This window comes from Bubalus kerabau, chromosome 21 (assembly GCF_029407905.1).
Source record: "Bubalus kerabau isolate K-KA32 ecotype Philippines breed swamp buffalo chromosome 21, PCC_UOA_SB_1v2, whole genome shotgun sequence".
Classification (NCBI taxonomy): domain Eukaryota; kingdom Metazoa; phylum Chordata; class Mammalia; order Artiodactyla; family Bovidae; genus Bubalus; species Bubalus kerabau.
Window position 1 is genome coordinate 12360560 of NC_073644.1, and position 20796 is coordinate 12381355.

The window sequence follows — 20796 nt, forward strand, 5'->3', positions numbered from 1 at the left end:
ATGACAAAACATTACTAAGGACTCCTTACATGCATTTGTTTTCAATTAAAGAGACTAGAATTCATGAAAACAAGAAAGAGATCAATAATATTTCCATGTCAGCTCTCACTCAGTACACAGGTTAAAGTGGCATTATTCCCTGGGTGGAATGCTAATGTAAGCCATGATCAATAAACGAAAACAAATGAAACTTGTAGCTATTCCCACAATGCTAAGGGTAATCCAAGTTCCTGAATTCATGTATCTACCTCATTAATGAAACTGAATAAGAAAAAAAGAAACCCCATAGTGTGCTTACAATCGATCTACTTCACAGATGAAAAACTGTAAAAGCTTACCACTGAAGGGACACTGCCTGACTATGGATAGCTCTGATTTTCACTGTCAGTGTGATGCCCATTTGTAGAGAAAACTGTGGTGCAGACATGTGCCAGTCTGTGGATCTGCAAAATTACCCTGGCGGAGCATAGCCAGACGGAAGATGGCTTCGCTTTCTCCTGGCAAATGCTCTGAAGACAATTATCAAAGAGACTCTGAGGAGGGCTGCTGAAGCATGAGCGCTCCGCCACATTCAGGTGACAGTGGGTTTCAATATTCAGTGTCAAAAATTCCGCATTAGCGAACCTGCTTTACTCTCATGAATATTTCTTTGCACCATGATCCCAGTCTGCAAAATAAATCAAAGAAACGCAAAGAAGTAACAGTTTACACTCCCAATGAACATCAAACACAGTCATAATTGGTACTCAAAAATATAAATTTATCTCAACTACGAAGTCACATGTTATCACGATACCCTAGGATGGAAAAGGTACATTTGCCAATAACTTGAATTTTACCTTTAAAACCTTTAACAAGAGGAGTTTTATGCGATAGCTCTGAATTACATTCCCAAAACTGTAATACTACTTGTAAATTTAATATTATACAGAAAGAAAGTGAAAGTGTTAGTCAGTTGTGTCCGACTCTATGTAACCCCATATACTGTAGCCCACCAGGATCCTCTGTCCATGGAACTCTCCAGGCAAAAATACTGGAATGGGTAGCCATTCCCTTCTCCAGGGAATCTTCCTAACCCAGGGATCTAACCTGGGTCTCCTATATTGCAGGCAGATTCTTTATCATCTGAGCCACAGGGAAGCTCCTAGCGGTGGTGGTGGTTTAGTCTCTAAGTCGTGTCCGACCCTTGCGACCCCATGGACTTTAGCCTGCCAGGCTCCTCTGTCCATGGGATTCTTCAGAGCTTGTTAATTTTACATTCAATGAATAAGGACAGTATCTACTTCCAGTCACTGTATGTAAACATCAATACATTGCCTTTTCTGTTTTTAATACACACTTGGCCTTTTCTAAGTCTGTTACTAATAATTTAAATGCCAGGAGGTGGATATGAGCAAGCACATTTTCATTTCAGTTTAAATTAGTGTATAGTTTGTTTACTGTTTTCCATTTCCTTTTTATCTCCCTGTATAGATTGCAATTCCAATGCCTGAAAAGAACTGTAAAAATCATTTCACTTTATTCTTATACTGTAAACTTTTCATTTGAAATGTATTGGCCCAATGAATTTAATAGTTCTATGCCAGCAGGTAGAATGTTTGTTTGAAAATGATTTCAAGTTTCTAATTCTCTGCTCAGTCAGAAGGAATATCTAAAATGATGTTCTAAACCTAAGCAGAAAGAACACCAGGCTTCTTTTTATGAGTCATTTGAAAACACATTCACAGTATTCTCCATTTACAATAAAAATGCTTCCCACCCAGGGTTTTCAAGGAGACCCAGGTGGGTCGTTCTCACCTGGCATCCTCTAATTGGTATCTGGATGCTGTGATTGACAGCTTAGAAACAGGGTACACAAAATGCTACAACACTTTTTCCTGTCTCTGGTGAGCACAAGTAAGCCAACTATGAATTTTATTTTGGTCTTTGTCAGAAACAATTAGATTTCTTCCCCTCGTTCTCCCTCACTTCTTCATCACCCCAAGACTTTCAAATACATGCTCTTCTTTTGCATTTATTTTACAAGTTAGAAACTGAAAGTATTCTCACTCTGGGAACACATCACAAAATTTTTTTTATTCTCCGGGTGGTACTGATTCTCGTTTAACAAGGTTTCCTGTACAGGGTCAAGGATTAGCCTGGAGTGATTCATTTTCAGTCTTGAGCACAAAGCATGACTCAAGTCATGCTTTAAAGCAAATAATAGCACCATGCCTAGTGGAGACAGGAGGCATATTTGTAAGAGTACCTGTGTGTGTGCTTGTGTGTGTGTGTGTGTGTGTGAGTGTGTGTGTGTGTGTGTGTGTGTGTGTGTGTAGTCGCTCAGTCATGTCTGACTCTGTGTGACCTCATGAATGGTAGCCTACCAGTCTCCTCTATGCATCGACTTTTCCAGGCAGGAATACTGGAAGGGGTTGACATTTCTTCCTCCAGGAGATCTTTGCAACCCAGGGATTGAACCCGCAACTCCTGCATTGGCAGCTAGATTCTTTACCACTTGAGCCACCTACCACTAATGACATTAATCTCTCAAGTTATAACCTAGCCCTAAATGTAATCTGAATTATTTCAAAAAGTAAGAAAGTAGTAGACTTACTTTAGGGTTCTTTTAATTCAAGAAATTTTGAGAATCCACACTTTAATTTAAATCCTCTCCTAAATTCAGAATCATGTACCAATACCTAGAGGAATGCATTAGGAGGTGTCACCCCAAAGGTAAGGAAGATGATGGATTCAGGGTACCTCTCATTGACTAGGTAGGGGAGAAGGGCTTCTAAAATACTAGAATCCAGTAATAACCTTGATTTCCATGCAAAATCATAACGATTTCTCAACTTTGGCTATCTTGATTTTTATAATAAAAGTGTTTCTGACAGATACTTAATGCACACCAAATTTTGAGAACTTAAATAGAATTTTAAATGCACTTACAAACACACATATCTTACATGGCCTTCCCGGATGGCTCAGAGGTAAAGAATCTGTGTACAATGCAAGAGATGCAGGGAAAGTGGGTTCAGTCCTGGGTCGGAAAGATCCCCTGATGGAGGGCATGGCAACCCATTCCAGTATTCTTGCCTGGAGAATCCCATGGACAGAGGAGACTGGCGGACTACAGTCCAGGAGGTCACAAAGAGTTGGGCACGACTGAAGTTACTACACAGGTACGCATATCTTACTTAATAGTTGCATTTGATCACCTGTCCATTCAAGTGACTTATCAGCATTTAGTATCTATTAGGCACTGAATTAGGAATAAGATCAATAACTGGTTACAAATTACAGTCCTTGTATCTCATGATATAATTCATTTCAATAATTGCTTGATGTAATTTTAAGTAAACAAATGAGCATTTATTTTTGTGAAAACCATCTCAGTTCAGTTCAGTTCAGTTCAGTCACTGAGTCATGTCTGACTCTATGCGACCCCATGAATTGCAACACGCCAGGCCTCCCTGTCCATCACCAACACCCGGAGTTCACTCAAACTCATGTCCATCGAGTTGGTGATGCCATCCAGCCATCTCATCCTCTGTCATCCACTTCTCCTCCTGCTCCCAATCCCTCCCAGCATCAGAGTCTTTTCCAATGAGTCAACTCTTCACATGAGGTGGCCAAAGTATTGGAGTTTCAGCTTTAGCATCATTCCTTCCAAAGAACACCCAGGGCTGATCTCCTTTAGAATGGACTGGTTGGATCTCCTTGCAGTCCAAGGGACTCTCAAGAGTCTTCTCCAACACCACAGTTCAAAAGCATCAATCCTTCGGCGCTCAGCTTTCTTCACAGTCCAACTCTCACATCCGTACATGACCACTGGAAAAACCATAGCCTTGACTAGATGGACCTTTGTTGGCAAAGTAATGAAAACCATCTAAAAGTGGATTATAGAAGAACATTTACTCTTTTAACCTTTCATAATGATTAGAAATAACATTTTTTTTAAACTGTGTTTGTCCAGATTTAGTGATCACTTTGAAAACCATTCATGTTATTGCTGGAAAAAGTTTCTACCACAATTTTCTAAATAAAAGTATATTCTCTAACAAAGTCAAAGGTGAAGCAAAAATTATCCTAACTTACTGAAAGCTGTATTTTCCAGACAATGGTCCTGAAGATTCCCAGTAGGACAGTTGTCCATAGCTCCTTTCTGACAGATTGCAAAAGGAAGGAAAACATCAAAGGTATCATTCAAAGACTGATTTCATCTATTTTGTGTGTTGGCAGTTGGTAAAATATATACTGCACTGTCTGTCATGTGTCAACACTTCTTCATTTCTTAAAAGTGAAAAAAGTGTCCCTTATTGTATGAAATGACAAAATTTCTTCTGTGTCCTTGGGTTGGAAGCTTAGTAATGCTTTTCTCTCTTCAATAAGTACCTGTCATGGTACTGGAGGCTTTCTTGTTTGTTTAATAACATTTTAGCATGTTAATATGTTTGATAACTTGTTAACATGTTTAATGACATGTTCTTTAATAACAACTGCCAACATGGAAAGAGGTTACTTTGACTTATCAAAGGATGCATAGATGAATGGATATAAACTGATAGATAGACAGATGTAGGAATGCATGCTAGACGGATGAGAAAGAGAAAATGAGGTAAAAAGAGGAGGTGGGGAGAGGGGGAGAAGAGAGAGAATTATCTACAGATGTAGACACAGTAGAGTTGTGTGTATTATATCTCCTAATTGTCAGGATATTTTGTAACACACAATGTGTTTCAGTCTAGGCAACTTCCAATGTTATCAATACTGAATTAGTAATTTTCTTATTTTAACAATAAAGATGTGAGATATCTATCGTTACACATAAATTAAGCTTTTTGTCCTAGCACAACTATTTTTAAAAGATATCACAGTGTTAACTGGCTATTCCTATGTTGCTTCCTTTTTTTTTTTTTTTTAGAAAAATAGAGAATGTGAGCATGAATATTTTTGAAAACAGTAGCACACTTACACACATAAAGACATAAACAATTACTTTAAACTGTTGATTTCCATACGAATATGGAACACATGTTGGCAACTTGCTTTGGTAATAGATACACAGTTCTAGCAAATATGGAAACAGACATTGTAATTTCTCTCGACTATCCATCCCAAAAGTCCAGCAAATATTTTAGCAAAGTTCATTGACGATACAAAATTCACTGCCACGTTAATTATGGAAATTTTGCCTTCTGAAACTAATTAGATAGTACACACATCATAGAGTTTAACACAATATTTTCTATTAAAACTTAAAAAGAAAATTATGTTTTTATAATAACATTTATTTTTCTATATGACCCTGCACTTTCTGTTTTGTTACTGCTTTATATTCTGGTTATGATCATTTTCTTTAAGCATCAACAATAAAATGACGTTAATACTTATCAAACATTTTTACATCCAAAATATGATCAGAAATACACATACAATGATTTTTCTCTTATACCTATATTTTATTTTTTGCAGATCAGTCTTCTGTAGAAGTTAAGAAAAGCACTTTTTTTGGAGAATAAAATGTGTCATAGTCTATGTAGTTTCTGTGTCTTTATAGATAATATCCAAGCCAATAAAGAAGAGAATACATTTTATCTCATATGCAATCTGGTGATCTCTTAGTATACCAGCATAATTATAATCAGTTTCTTTACTAGTAGCTCAACTTAAGATAAACTAAAATTTTAAACCCATTGATTATAAAAGGGGTCTAACAGGGACATAATATCTCTTGTGAAGTCAGAGGTGCCATTGGCTTTAATTTTATAAACTTATCAGCAGATTTGCTCTGAAACATGAAATACAGTGTTATCAGTTGTAATCATTGATTCAACTGAGCTAGAATTGCAGGTAAGCTATTTTGTACTCACAAGGGAGAGTGTGATTTAAATTCCATGCAAATAGAAAGATAAATCTAAAACACTACTTTATAGCAAAATTAATTATTATTCCTTTGGGAGCTCTCAGTACCCATATTTCCACATTACATTAATTTAGCTATAAATATAAATATTTCAACCTACCTAAAATTAGATTTAAAATTATGGAATGTCTTAAGGCCAAGCCATAAACCAAGAAAAAAAAAATGAAATAGGAGGATGTGTTATTTAGAGATGTATCCACTGAGTTTCTGCTTGTCATCTCCCCCTCTCCTCCCTACTCCTTCTCCTCTTCTTCTCCTTCTTTTCCTCCCCTTTTTCCCCAAGCAAACAGAATAGAAAATAATGGACTCACATGCTTCTTTTGAAAACATAAATAAACGCACTTATTCAGATAGCTTTTGTACTTGTTTTTAAAATGTGTTGCTTGCTGTTTAGTCTCTAAGTCATATCGACTCTTTGTGACTCCATGGACTATGTTTTCCAGGCTCCTCTGTCCATGGGATTCTCCAGGCAAGAATACTGGAGTGGGTTGCCATTTCCTTCTCCAGGGGATCTTCCTGACCCAGGGGTCGAACCCATATCTCCTGCATTGGTTCTTAAAGGGAATTCTTTACTACTAAGCCACCAGGGAAGCACCATTTGCACTGATAAAATAGCCATTATAAGCACTTGACTTTCAAATATAATACTTTTTAATATTTCTCTAAATACAAATGATGCAATGCAAAAATTTGAAAATGTCATAGAAATCAATGAAAAGGGGATTAATCATTTCTGTACATAGTGTTATAAATGTGTTTCATGAATTTATATGCTTCAAAGTTATAGCTAGTAGAATTGCATATTTATGTAAACATGATTAAACATCTTTAAGCATATATATACTTTTGTTATATTTTGCCAAAATTGAAAATTTATTTTTCCTTGATGAAGTTATAAAATTCTAATTTGCTCACCAAATTCTTATGGTGACTATTTTTACTGCCCACCAAAGAATTTAATATCATTTCTTCCTATAGTGGGGAAAATATCATATTTGGCTAACTGTCATTTGCTTATAAATCATTTGTATCTAGAAGAATTTGTTAATCACCTATCCTGTACCAACAATCATTCTTTTGATAAATTCTGGGACTATAACAGGGACCAGAACAGTCAAAAATCTTGCTCTTATGAAGTTTGCATTCTATGGCAGAAAGAAAGTAACATAACAAGGCAATCTTGTGATACCCTGTGCATGCGATCTGTCTCTTCAGTCATGTCCGACTCTTTGCAACTCTATGGGCAGGCTCCTCTGTCCATGGGATTCTCAGGAAAGAACACTGGAGTGGGTTGCCATGCCCTCCTGCAGGGGATCCTCCAGACCCAGAGATTGAACCGGAGTATCTTATGATGCCTGCATTGGTAGGCAGATTGTTTACCACTAGCGTCACCTGGAAAGCCCTGTGGTATTCTAGATCTAAGGAGGGGAAAAAGTGATAGGGTCTCTTGGGATAGTGTTGTTTTTCAAATTTTAAAGAGAGTAATTGGTGTTGATTTTAGTGGGCAGGTAGCATTTGAAAAAGGACTGGAGTGAGATGAGTGAGCAAACCATTTGGAAATCTGGTAATTGACTTTTCCAGACAGACAGACTGACATGTGCAAAAGCTTGGAGGAAAGAACGTGCCTGTTATGCCCTAGACAGTGGACTGGGGAGCAATAGGAGAGCAAGCCGGGGAGGTGATTTCACTTTTACTCTGAAAGGTATAGGGCTTCCCTGGTGGCTCAGGGGTAAAGAATCTGCTTGAAATCCAGGAGACACCAGAGACCTGGGTTCAATCCCTGGAGTCAGGAAGTTCCCCCATAGAAGGGCATGGCAACCCACTCCAGTATTCTTGCCTGGAGAATCCCATGGACAGAGGAGCCTGGTGGGCCATGGTCCATGAGGCCACAGAGGGTCGGACACTACTGAAGCCCCTGAGTGGGATAGGAAGCCACTGATGGCTTAGAGGCAAGGACTGACATCTTCTGTCTTTCATTTTAATAAGATTGTGCTGGCAGCTGGGCTAAGAAGAAGCTGCAGGCTTGGACCTGCTGGTCCAGTGGTTTCAAAGTGGTCAGATTCTAAATATGCTGAAAGTTGAGCCAAAAGGATTTATTGATCAAAAGAGAAAAGCTAAGCACGACTTCATTCTGCTTTTGGCTGCAAGTTAGAAACGCTAAAAATGACTTCGTTTTACTTTGCTTTAGAAGTAATGGAAAGTATACAACTATATATGGTCAGAGGAGAAAGACCAGAAATTCGCCTTGCTTCTCAGGTGGTGCAGTGGTAAAGCATCTACCTGCAAATACAGGAGAAGCGAGTTCAACCCCCTGGGTCAGAAAGATCCCCTGGAAGAGGAAGTGGCAACCTGCTCCAATATTTTTGCCTGAGAAATTTCATGGACAGAGGAGCCTGGCAGGCTACAATCCCTGAGGTCACAAAGAGTCTGAAACAACTGGGCACACACACGCTCATTAAGACTAGGGTGCTCATTAGATGGACTGGTGGAGAGGTCATATATCAGCTAGGAGACTGGAGACTGGAGAGGTCATATATCAGACTAGGAGACTGGAGTTAACAGCATCGACCTACAGCTTCAGAAAATCTTTGAAGCTTAATTTCTAGACAAGATCCTCAAGGGCGTACATGGCGATAGAGAAGAGAAGGGAGCACAGGCTAAGCCTGGAAATCTCTAAAATCGGTAAATGAAAAGAAAGTAGAGGAAGCAGCAAAGGAGAAAGAGGACGGGAAGTGGTGAAATAAGAGGGAAGCCTAGAAAACATGGTCAAGGAAAGGCATTGTTAGGAGAAGGAAGAGATTAACTGTGCAGTGATGCTGAGGGTTATGGAAGAGGAATAATGAGCTTGTTTTCAGAGTTCACCATTGGTCAGTCATCAGGGACCTTTCAGTTTGTAGGCTGCATGTGTGGTTTAATAGAGACTGGGAGACATATTACATAGAATCAAGGGAAGTCTAGGAAAAAAAATGGATCTGGAGTGAATGTTGCTGTTAAGAGAAAGTTCCTTTTTACATGAAAGAAACAAGACTGTCTTTAAATGATAATGAGGATGACCCAGAAGGGAGATAAATGAGGATGCAAGTGACAGGGGGAACATAGATGGAGTAATGCCTTTAAGAGGACAATATGGGACAATATTTAGTGCTTAAGTGGCACACGTTTCTTGTAGAGGAAGGTCCTGAATACACAAATGGGTTGAAAGAACTGCTTAGCTGTGTGGACTTTAGGAACATGTTTTGGTGTTCTCAATAGCTGAAGTGAATATTATGACATGAAATGATATTGATAATTTGTTGTACTTCATTCTTGTATATATATATATATACTTTTTTTTTTTTTAAAGAAGAATGTACCTTCTCACTCTAACACGAGGGAAGACATTGTATGAACAGTGATGCAGAGGAACTGTGGATTTGGAAGGTTATGGGAGTTTTCATATAATATCTGGAATTTTCTTAGTCAAATGAGAAGCAAAGTTATCACCTGAGTGTGAGAAAAATGTGGGAAAACCGAGGAGAAAGGAGACTATGGGAAACGGCCATTTAGGAAAACTGGAAAGCAAATGTAATTGGGAATTATAATTCGGTATCCCTGCCAGTTTGGCAAATAGGACCAACGTGATATTCATGTTTCTGGATTTTAGTTTTCTCCAGCCAACTATAGGTACAGGTGCAGAAGAGGTGCGGAATTGGAATACAATGAGATTTTTCTTTTTTAAGAGAGTAGGAGGAAGTTAGAAACAAACAATCCAGTGTATTGTTATGCAAATAAGGGAACATTAGATTTGTTTATGATGTTCATTTATTTTGATGGTATATTTGCTCTTTGTGAACTCTTTTATGATATTACCTACGGATCTATCTGAAAACATTTTCTCTTTATAATGCTTCCCACGATGTGCAAGAGAGAATTTTCTGGAATATGTGAATAAAATTTTAAAATACTTTGTTATTTAGGAAAAGTATATGGTCTTGATATAGCTGGTGCTTTATTTTGATGCCGATGAACTGGTTCTAATGAATCATCAATATTTTTAGACTTTGTTTTTTCATACTTGGACATTCTAGCTTGCTCAATAACATTAATTCTTTGATTATTCTCAGCTGTTTCAAAAATAAAAATTTTAATAAGAGTAAGGAGTAAATCGCCCTTATAATTATGCCAACATTATAAGAAGCAGAATAAATTATTATAAATGAGTCCACATAGGAGAAATATTTGTGAAACAAGTTTCACTAAGGCAGAGGTACTTGGATTTAAAGTCTAACCGTATTTACTGAAAATAATCAATTAGTTTCTGGGTGTACAAATAAGGAATGGAATTAGGTTGAGGGGAAAACTTCCATATTCATTTTCTGGAAATATTTGAGGCAGCAATTAATTGGAATTGAATTGAAAATTGGTACTTGTCTACACTCTGTTAAAAATCTCTATCCAGAAATCTGTATGCAGGTCAAGAAGCAACAGAACTGACATGAACAACAGACTGGTTCCAAACTGGGAAAGGAGAACATCAAGGCTGTATATTGTCACCCTGCTTATTTAACTTATATGCAGAGTACATCATGCGAAATGCTGGGCTGGATGAAACACAAGCTGGACTCAAGATTGCTGGGAGAAATATCAATAACCTCAGATATGCAGATGACACCACCCTTACGGCAGAAAGCAAAGAAGAACCAAAGAGCCTCTTGATGAAAGTTAAAGAGGAGAGTGAAAAAGTTGGCTTAAAACTCAACATTCAGAAAACTAAGATCATGGGATCTGGTCCCATCACTTTATGGCAAATAGATGGGGAAACAGTGAAAACAGTGAGAGACTTTATTTTGGAGACCTCCAAAATCACTGCAGAAGGTAACTGCAGCCATGAAATCAAAAAACGCTTGCTCCTTGGAAGAAAAGTTATCACCAACCTAGACAGCATATTAAAAAGCAGAGACATTACTTTGCCAACAAAGGTCTGTCTAGTCAAAGCTATGGTTTTTCCAGCAGTCATGTATGGATGTGCGAGTTGTACTATAAAGAAAGCTGAATGCCGAAGAACTGATGGTTTTGAACTGTGGTGTTGGAGAAGACTCTTGAGAGTCCCTTGGACTGAAAGGAGATAAAACCAGTCAATCCTAAAGGAAATCAGTCATGAATATTCATTGGAAGGACTGATGCTGAAGCTGAAACTCCAATACTTTGGCCACCTGCTGTGAAGAACTGATTCATTGGAAAAGACCCTGATGCTGGGAAAAATTGAAGGTGGAAGGAGAAGGGGACAACAGAAGATGAGATGGTTGAATGCCATTACTGACTCTATGGACGTGAGTTTGAGTAAGCTCCAGGAGTTGGTGATGGACAGTGAAGCCTGGCGTGCTGCAGTCCATGGAGTCCCAGTCAGACATGACTGAGCAATTGAATTGAACTGAACACTCTGTTAGTATTAAAATAGCCATTGCATTCTTGACCATTCCACTTTTCCACCTCTGGCCACAGTTCCCATGTTTTCTCTAGATAAGATTATTTGTTTATACAAAATAAATATATTCCCACATTTTCCTCCCTGGGGCTGCATTCATTCCTTTTGTAGCAAGATGGGAAACTCAAATTAATTAGCCGATAGTTCTGTGGTGAGTCTAGTGTTTCTTAAACTGAAAAAAATTATTTTTATATTACAGAAAATAAAGGAAGACTGAAAAAATCACTACCTCATAACCTTAATGAAAATGATTTAAAATGTTAAATAGAAGTTGCTTAAGACAAGAAGGAAAAGTGTCTGTATCTACATCTACATCATAAATATACAAGCCCCAATTTATTTCTTAGATTATGCCAACACAAAGAAAATTCAGGGTATTATTTAAGAAAAAAAACCCCAAATTTTCTTGAATAATCATACCAAATTTTAATGAGTATAGCAAAAATTTTAATAGAATAAATATGCATTTACTGTTGGTGAACTAGTGCCATGATGTGTGTGTGTGTTCAGTTGCTAAGTCATATCTGACTCTGCAACCCCATGAATGTAGCTCACCAGGCTCCTCTGTCCATGGGATTTCCCAGGCAAGAATACTGGAGTGGGTTGCCATTTCCTTCTCCAGAGTACCTTACCAACCCAGGGATCGAACCCATGTCTCCTGCATCTCCTATATTGGCAGGCAGATTCTTTACCACTTGAACCACCTGGGACGCCAGTGCTAATGATATTTCTACCTAACATTTGTATGCAGCGACACAAAGTATCCCACTAATAATATTAATTTCAAAATTATAGTGATGGAATCCATCAATGTTCACTTCTTTACACATATTTTACCAACATATATATATATATATATATAATCTCCATGCTACTGATTCAAATATATTTCATATTATAGCTTACTTCTCAATTACCAGTAAGACAAAGCATGGTATATCAATGTATTTTTTAACTACTACACCTACTACATATATGTTATGAAACTTCTTTAAAGTTTTTGTTTGGTTGTTTGCTTTTTCCTTGTAATATATGCACCAATGTTCACTGAAAATAATATATTTAATCAATGCAATCTAAACTTATTTTCACAGCTAATAGCCTTGTTGCTTATTTATAATTCATGATTGTCTCTTGGGTTCCAGGAAAAAATATGTCAGCATTAAGCATAAAACAAATGTTTTCTCCCACAAAGAAAATTTAAATTGCTTTTGTTAGTTAGATGAAAATAATTTTAAAAACTTTCCTTTTGAAATCAAGATATCTTCAGTTCAGTTCAGTTCAGTTGGTCAGTTGTGTCCAAATCTTTGCGACCCCATGAATAGCAGCACGCCAGGCCTCCCTGTCTATCACCAACTCCCGGAGTTCACTCAAACTTGCGTCCATTGAGTCAGTGATGCCATTCAGCCATCTCATCCTCTGTCGTCCTCTTCTTCTCCCGCCTCCAATCCCTCCCAGCATCAGAGTCTTTTCCAATGAGTCAACTCTTTGCACGAGGTGGCCAAAGTACTGGAGTTTCAGCTTCAGCATCATTCCTTCCAAAGAACACCCAGGACTGATCTAAAGAATGGACTTGTTGGATCTCCTTTCTGTCCAAGGGACTCTCAAGAGTCTTCTCCAACACCACAGCTCAAAGGCATCAATTCTTCAGCGCTCAGCTTTCTTCACAGTCCAACTCTCACATCCATATATGACGACTGGAAAAACCATAGCCTTGACTAGACGGACCTTTGTTGCCAAAGTAATGTCTCTGCTTTTGAATATGTTATCTAGGTTGATCATAACTTTCCTTCCAAGGAGTAAGCGTCTTTTAATTTCATGGCTTCGATCACCATCTGCAGTGATTTTGGAGTCCAAAAAATAAAGCCTGACACTGTTTCCACTGTTTCCCCATCTATTTCCCATGAACTGATGGGACCAGATGCCATGATCTTCGTTTTCTGAATGTTGAGCTATAAACCTGCATTTCTCAACATTTATATGCTTCATATATCTGCATAAGCAACTGTTTGAAGGTTTATAAATGGAATATAAAGCAACTATTCCCTCTTTAGATGGCTTTTAAGACATCTGTGATATGATGTGGAATATTGGCAAATGAGACCAAGGTGAATGAACATTTGCTTTTCTTACAGAGTAGTATAGTGTGCCTGCTCAGTTGTGGTCTGGGGTCTTTGTGACCCCAGATTGTAGCCCACCAGACTCCTCTGTCCATGGGATTTCTCAGGCAAAAACACTGGAGTGGGTTGCCATTTCCTCTTCCAGGGGATCTTGCTGACATGGGGATTGAATTTACATCCCCAGCACCTCCTGCACTGCAGACAGATTCTTTGCCACTGTGCCACCAGGGAAGCCCTTTCTTACAGAAAAAGACATTATATGTCACTGTTGTAAGGTTGTTATAAATATGAAAAATTTCAGAAGATGCTGAACTATTTTTAAAAGAGAGAGAACACTTCACTGGGTAAGGATGAGTATGGAGTGAGGTTCTTCATTATTTAATTGGCCCATGAACTTAATGATTTAAAACTGATTATCAAAGTTCACATAAGCCACAGGTTTAATTTAACTGCAAAACACAAAATCGCTGATGGTGATTTCCTCTTAGATCAAATAAAGTATGTTCAAAAGTGATGGATACAGACACCATCTGTTATGATCTGAATGTTTTTGTCCTTCATGTGTTGAAAACCTAACGTGCAGGGTGATGGCATTAGTGGGCAGAGCCTTTGGGAGGAGACTAGGTATGGAGAAGGCAATGGCACCCCACTCCAGCACTCTTGCCTGGAAAATCCCATGGACAGAGGAGCCTGGTGGGCTGTAGTCCATGGGGTCGCTGAGAGTTGGACACGACTGAGAGACTTCACTCTCACTTTTCACTTTCATACATTGGAGAAGGAAATGGCAACCCACTCAAGTGTTCTTGCCTGGAGAATCCCAGGGACGGGGGAGCCTGGTGGCTGCCGTCTGTGGGGTCGCACAGAGTCGGACACGACTGAAGCGACTTAGCAGTAGCAGCCTAGGTATTGAGGGCACAGCCCTCATGGTGGGATTTGTTATTCAGTTGCTAAGTCATTTCTGACACTTTGTAACCCCATGGACTGTAGCCCTCCAGGCTCCTCTGTCCATCGATTTTCCAGGCACGAATACTGGAGTGGGTTGCCATTTCCTTCTCCACGGTATCTTCCCCACCCAGCGATTGAACCTGTGTCTCCTGCATTGGCAGGTGGATTCTTTACCACTGAACACCTAAGAAGCCCTTATGGTGGGATTACTGCTTTTGTAAAAGACCTTTCCTTGCTCTTTCCACCTTGTGAGGACACTGCAAGGAGTTGAAGTCCAAAGTCTGCAGCTAGAAAAGGGGCTTCACCAGAACCTAGCCATGCTGACACCTTGATCTTGGACTTCCCAGCTTCCAGATCTGGGAGCAATATATTTCCGCTGTTTATAAGCCCCACAGTCTGTTACATTTGTTGTTGTGGCCCGCGGGGACTAAGACACCATCTTTGGTGGTGCTTGTCAGATCTCATTCAGAGGTCAAAATTGCCCACCAAGAATTTTAACCTTAATCTAACACCAATGGAAAACCATGGTACATTTTAAAAAGTGAAGCAAACAAACAAACTAACTCAATATGGCAGCACGATTGGTTGTAGTATTAATATGTATCAGGGTACAACCAAATCAGGTAACCCTCGAAGTCTTGTGTACTTTAATTTCTATTATGTTGACACAAGATGATGAGGAAGAGATCTACTTATCAACACTTAGGGCAGGAATATGTGCATTTTTCCATTTGTTTTCTCACTGTTTACCTCTGCAAACATCTTCCTGTGCAGATCACTACTTCACAGTCACCAAATGTTAAAATATTTGACTTCTGAAATTCATTATTATCAAAGTTATGTATGTTGTTCTGATTAACTTTAGCAATGTAGATAATGTCATAATCAGATAGTATATGACAATACTTATGCTTGCAATGTTACATGAGCATGTTTAAAAAGATTTGTATTTTCAAGTTTAGTATGTAGCAAAAAGATGTGTTTGAGTGTCAAAAAAAGTTTTACTACACTTCAAAATGTTTTACTAACTTTATAATAAGGTATTCAGATTTATGTCACTGTGATGTTACAATAATAAGACACTAAACCATGAATATAGTGCAAACGAAAATGTCCTGTTCAGATATTGATGACTTTAATTATATATAAGAATACATGACATAATCTAGCTACATGAGGGCTTCCCGGATGGCACTAGTGGTAAAGAATCTACCTGGAAATGCAAGAGACGTGAGTTCAATCCCTGGGTCGGGAAGATCCCCTGGAGCAGGAAATGGCAAATCCAGTCCAGTATTCTTGCTTGGAAAATTCCATGGACAGAGGAGCCTGGTGGGCTGCAGCTCATGGGGTTGCAAAGAGTCAGACACCACTGAGCGCACGCACACACACACACACACACACATACACACACACACAAGCTACATGAATACATTTTTTTCTGTTTATATTTTTAAAGGACTCAACCAACCTTGTGACTTCCCAGAATTGTATGTGACAGTTGATATCTCCTTTTATTGTATAAATTGGGAAGAGACCACTTTTTGTTCACAAATATTGAACTTCTTTGTAGCCTCCTATAGTCAAAGAACTCAAGTCCATGTAATTGCTATCAGACAAGAGAAATGACTCTTGAAACTGCACAGCTCATGAATTTCTTTGTGTTCTCATCAACACGGATAGGAGAGGTTATTAAACTGAGCAATGGCTGCTGCCCCTGATTGATGCCACGTGACAGAGTTTAAATCCTTTCATTTCAGCCTTGTAATACATGCATTTTCCAGTCACGGCCTGGTGGGATTTTAGGTGACTTGTAGTTCTCTGGCGTTATTTTATCATCTCTCAGAGGCTCCATTGGATTTTTTCCTTCTTCTATTTTTTTTTAAATTTCACCAATAAAGCTAAACACATCTACTTACAAAATATTAACCACTGTGTTTCTGTAAAGTATTTATCAAAAATCATTTCAAGTGAATAAAGTTGAAAATATGTTCCTAAATAATGTTAGAAGTTGCAAAAAATTATTTCATTTAAAGAAATATGCTTTATTTTTTATCAAATTGAAAAATTCCTACTGACTTTCTATAGGAATCAAAAAGAGGTATATTTACAAGGTGACTGCTAATATTTAGGGCTATTTAGATACTCATATATCTATTTGAGAAACTAACATATATATATATAAGTTATATATACATATATTCTGTATATATAAATTAACATATATACACACACACACACACACACACACACACACACACACACATTTAGAGAGAGGATGCAAAGGGGAGATATTTCACATTCTAGAATAAATCAGCAACAGAGTTGCACAGTATGTATTTTAGAGAGATTTATTTCTAGCATATTCAGTCTTAACCAGGTTGGAATGTGTAAGGTGAATTCTATAGAAGTACAATTTAATTCAGAGTAAATGCTCTCAAAATTGTAGTAAAATTGAATGAATGCTAGTTGTTCCTTCCCTGTTCTCATTTCTCTGTCATATTAACAAATGCAGACTCTCTACCCACTCCAGCTCCCCACCCTCCCCCATATACCTGAGCAATAGGTGTGATTCTGTGCCCAGAGGATTTGCAGAGTGTCAATTTCAAGACTCGAGAAAGTATTTTGTAGTAATTCACAGACTCACCACTCTACACTTATACAAAAGTGTTTTCCTTATTTTCAAAGGTAACAACAGTTCTACTCTGAATGCTTTTGAAAGGAAATATCAGATAAATCCAAACAATTCAAAACCAAGACAACAGTTTACATAGAAATAAAAAGCGGAACTTTTCCACAGTCCACTGTGGCTTTTGAAATGTCTAAACATTTTGGAAGTAGCAGGGGTCAATTTGCAAGCATGTAAACCTTATATTGAGTATACTAAATATCCACTTAATCTTTTCATTTCACTCCTTGGAAAGGATTTAAGCCCATTGTTTTGTTTTATTTCTTGCTAGTACTCCTTTGTGCTATTATATTTTCTCTGTCCATTTCCTTCTATTCTGTGATACCTATTCTGTGTAGCACGTGTTTGCATCAAAGTTGCACCTTAACTTCACATATCTTTTCTGTAAGCTTAATTGACTTATTAGAAATACTATGAATTTGTTTGAAAATTGAAATATAGTTGATACACAATATTATTTTAGTTTTAGGTGTACTGACTAGTGATTTGACACGTGTGTACATTATAAAATGATCACACAGGTAAGTCTGGTAACCATCTGTCCCCATACAAAGTTATTAAAATATTATTGACCAAATTCCTTATACTGTATTTTACATCCCTTATTTATGGCTTATTTATTTTGTAACTGGAGGGTTGAACCTTTAATCCTCTTCACTTATTCTGCGTGCTTTGCACCTTCCTCGGTTCTGGCAACTGCCCATTTGTTCCCATATCTATCAGTCTTCTTTTGTTATATTTTGCTTTGTGGGTTTTTGTGGGTTTTTTTTTTTTTTGGCCTTTTAGATTCTGCATACAAGTGAGATCCTGAAGAAATTTGTCTTTCTTGTTCTGACTTATTTCACTTAACATAATACCCTAGAGGGAGCATTGCCCAGTAGCTCGGTGACAAAGAATCTGCCTGCAATATAGGAGATGTGGGTTTGATCCCTGGGTCAGGAAGACTTCCTAGAGAAGGACATGGCAACCCACTCCAGTGTTCTTGCCTGGAGAATCTCATAGAAAGAGGAGCCTGATAGGCTATATAGTCCATGGGGTTGTAAAGAGTCAGACATGACTGAGTGACTAAACAACAGTTAACAAATACCTTCTAGATTCATCAATGTTGTTGCAAATGACATGATTTCATTTTTATGGCTGAGTAATATTTCACTGTATGGAGAGGGAAATGGAAACCCACTCCAATATTCTTGCTTGAAAACTCCCATAGACAGAGGAGACAGGTGGTCTATCTTACATGGGATTACAAAGAGTCAGACATGACTGAAGCGACTCAGCACAATATTTCACTGTATCAGTAAGCCATATCAGAGTGAAGTTATTTTTAAAAGTTAGATGTGCCTTTACTGACCCTGTCTCTTTTTATCTGTTACTCTCTCTTTTTCTCTGTGTCATATATATATAACTATATAAATATAAAAGTAGATATATTTATCATAATACATATATAAATGCATACATGTATTTATATGAAAAAAAAATGTGGGAAAGTACTTCAGAGAGTTGGCCTAGCTATCTTGGGATAGTGGGTGTATTTGTATCAGTTGCAACAAATTACCACAAACTGGGTGGCCTAAAACAACAGAAATGTATTCTCTCACAGTTCTGGAGGCTGGATGTTCAAAGGTGTCAAGCAGGGTGACTTTCTTTCTGGATCTCTAGGGGAGAGGTTTTTCTTGCCTCTTTCTGATTATGGTGGCTCCTGGCATTTCTAGGCTTAGAGCAGCATAGCTCCAGGCTCGGCCTCCTTCTCCACATAGCCTTCTCTCTGTATCTCTGTGTCTTTTACAAGAACACCAGTCATGAGATTTAAGACCCATCCTAATCCATGCTGATTTAGACTAGAGAGCTTTATCTTGAGAAGGGAATGGCACCCCACTCCAGTAATCTTGCCTGGAGAAATCCATGGATAGAGGAGTCTGGTGAGCTATAGTCCATGGGGTCACAAAACAGTCAGACACAACTGAGTGACTAACACTTAAATCCCAGCTTATTTAAACTAGAAAGCTTATCTTAATTGTATTGGCAAAGACTCTATTTCTTAATAAGGTCACATTCAGGGGGTCCTGGTGGATAGGAATTTTGGGTCAACTGATTATAGTGTAATTACTGCAGTTCTCTTATTTGTGCCATAAAGTAATTCCTTTTCTTATGCCTGAAAGTGTTAGTCACGCAGTCACGTCCAACTCTTTGTGACACCAAGGACCGTACCACCAGGCTCCTCTGTCCATGGAATTCTCCAGGCAAGAATGCTAGAGTGGGTAGCCATTCCCTTCTCCAGGGGACCTTCCTGACCCAGGGATGGAACCCACGTCTCCTGCATTGCAAGCAGATGTTTTACTGTCTGGGCCACCAGGGAAGCCCTTCTATGCTGATGTATTGGATTTACAATTGCAAATTTAAGGTTTTATAGTTCTGGAAAAAAATATATGATTAAACATGGATATTCAAGGAATGCAAAAATGCAGATAACACTAGAATTGGGAAGTCCTATTAATATTGGCTGGAGCTCTGGATGGCTAAGTCATCTCTTTGGAAGTTATTATTTTTGTTCCAGGCACTGCTTCTTTGGACCCTGAGTCCAGCTTCTCACTGGTTGGTTAGAGAAATAAAAATCAAATGTACAGAGAAGACACTACAAATCTATTATTGGCCAAATTATTTTTCAATGGAAAAACAACTGGTGAAGTTGTCGAGCAATTGTTATTGTCATATATTGGTGGTAGAAATGTAAAATGACGCAGTCTGTGTAGAAAACAGTTTGACAGTTATTCAGTAAGTTAGACATAGTATTACCATATTACCCAGCAATTCCAGGGCAGGGTGTATACACAAAAGAGTAAGGAAAAAAGATATCTTTCAACATGTGTCCATTCAATCTAAGACGTCCATTTTATCTGACAACTCATGGCATAAATTTGTTCATAACAGTCCCTTTCAGTATCTTGATAATTCTGCTCTTTCATGCTGGTTATTCACTTTTTTATTGTGTCTTTATGTTTAAAGCATGTCTCTTATGCCAGCATATACTCGATCTTACTCTTTAAAGTCATTATGACATGACTTAATTGGAGTATTTAATTTGATAGTCAAGGTAATCGCTAATATAGTTAGAGTCACAATTTTACAACTTATTTTCCTTTTGTTCCATCAGTTTTCTGTTTCTCTTTCTGTGTCTTCTTCTACTTCATTTATCTGTTGAGAATTTTGACTCCATCTCTTTGCATGATATCATGGCGGTTTCTCTACAGATAAAAGCTTACATTCTTGACTTGATACAATCTACTTAGAGTCAGAGTTGCGTTGCTTAATGGGAAATACAGAAACATTAAAAACCACAGGGGATTTTCCATCCCACATTATTTGTATGATAATCTATATATGTATTAGATGTACATACTTTGTCATCATAAGACAGGGTTAAGCTATTTTGTTCGAAACAGTTTAAGAATCTTGAAGTTTATAAAACCTAGGAAAGCCATATGGTCTCCTTTGTAGCACCGGATAACTTTAGATGGGTGATTTAAAAAATCCTGCGTGTGACACTACACTGGAACGTGTTAGCTGTGATATTGAAGAAACACTGGAAGAGAAGCTTTTCTGATCTAGTAATGGATGTTGCCTTCACATACCTTCTTTTTAAGCAATATAATTATGACTACCCTCTAAAGGT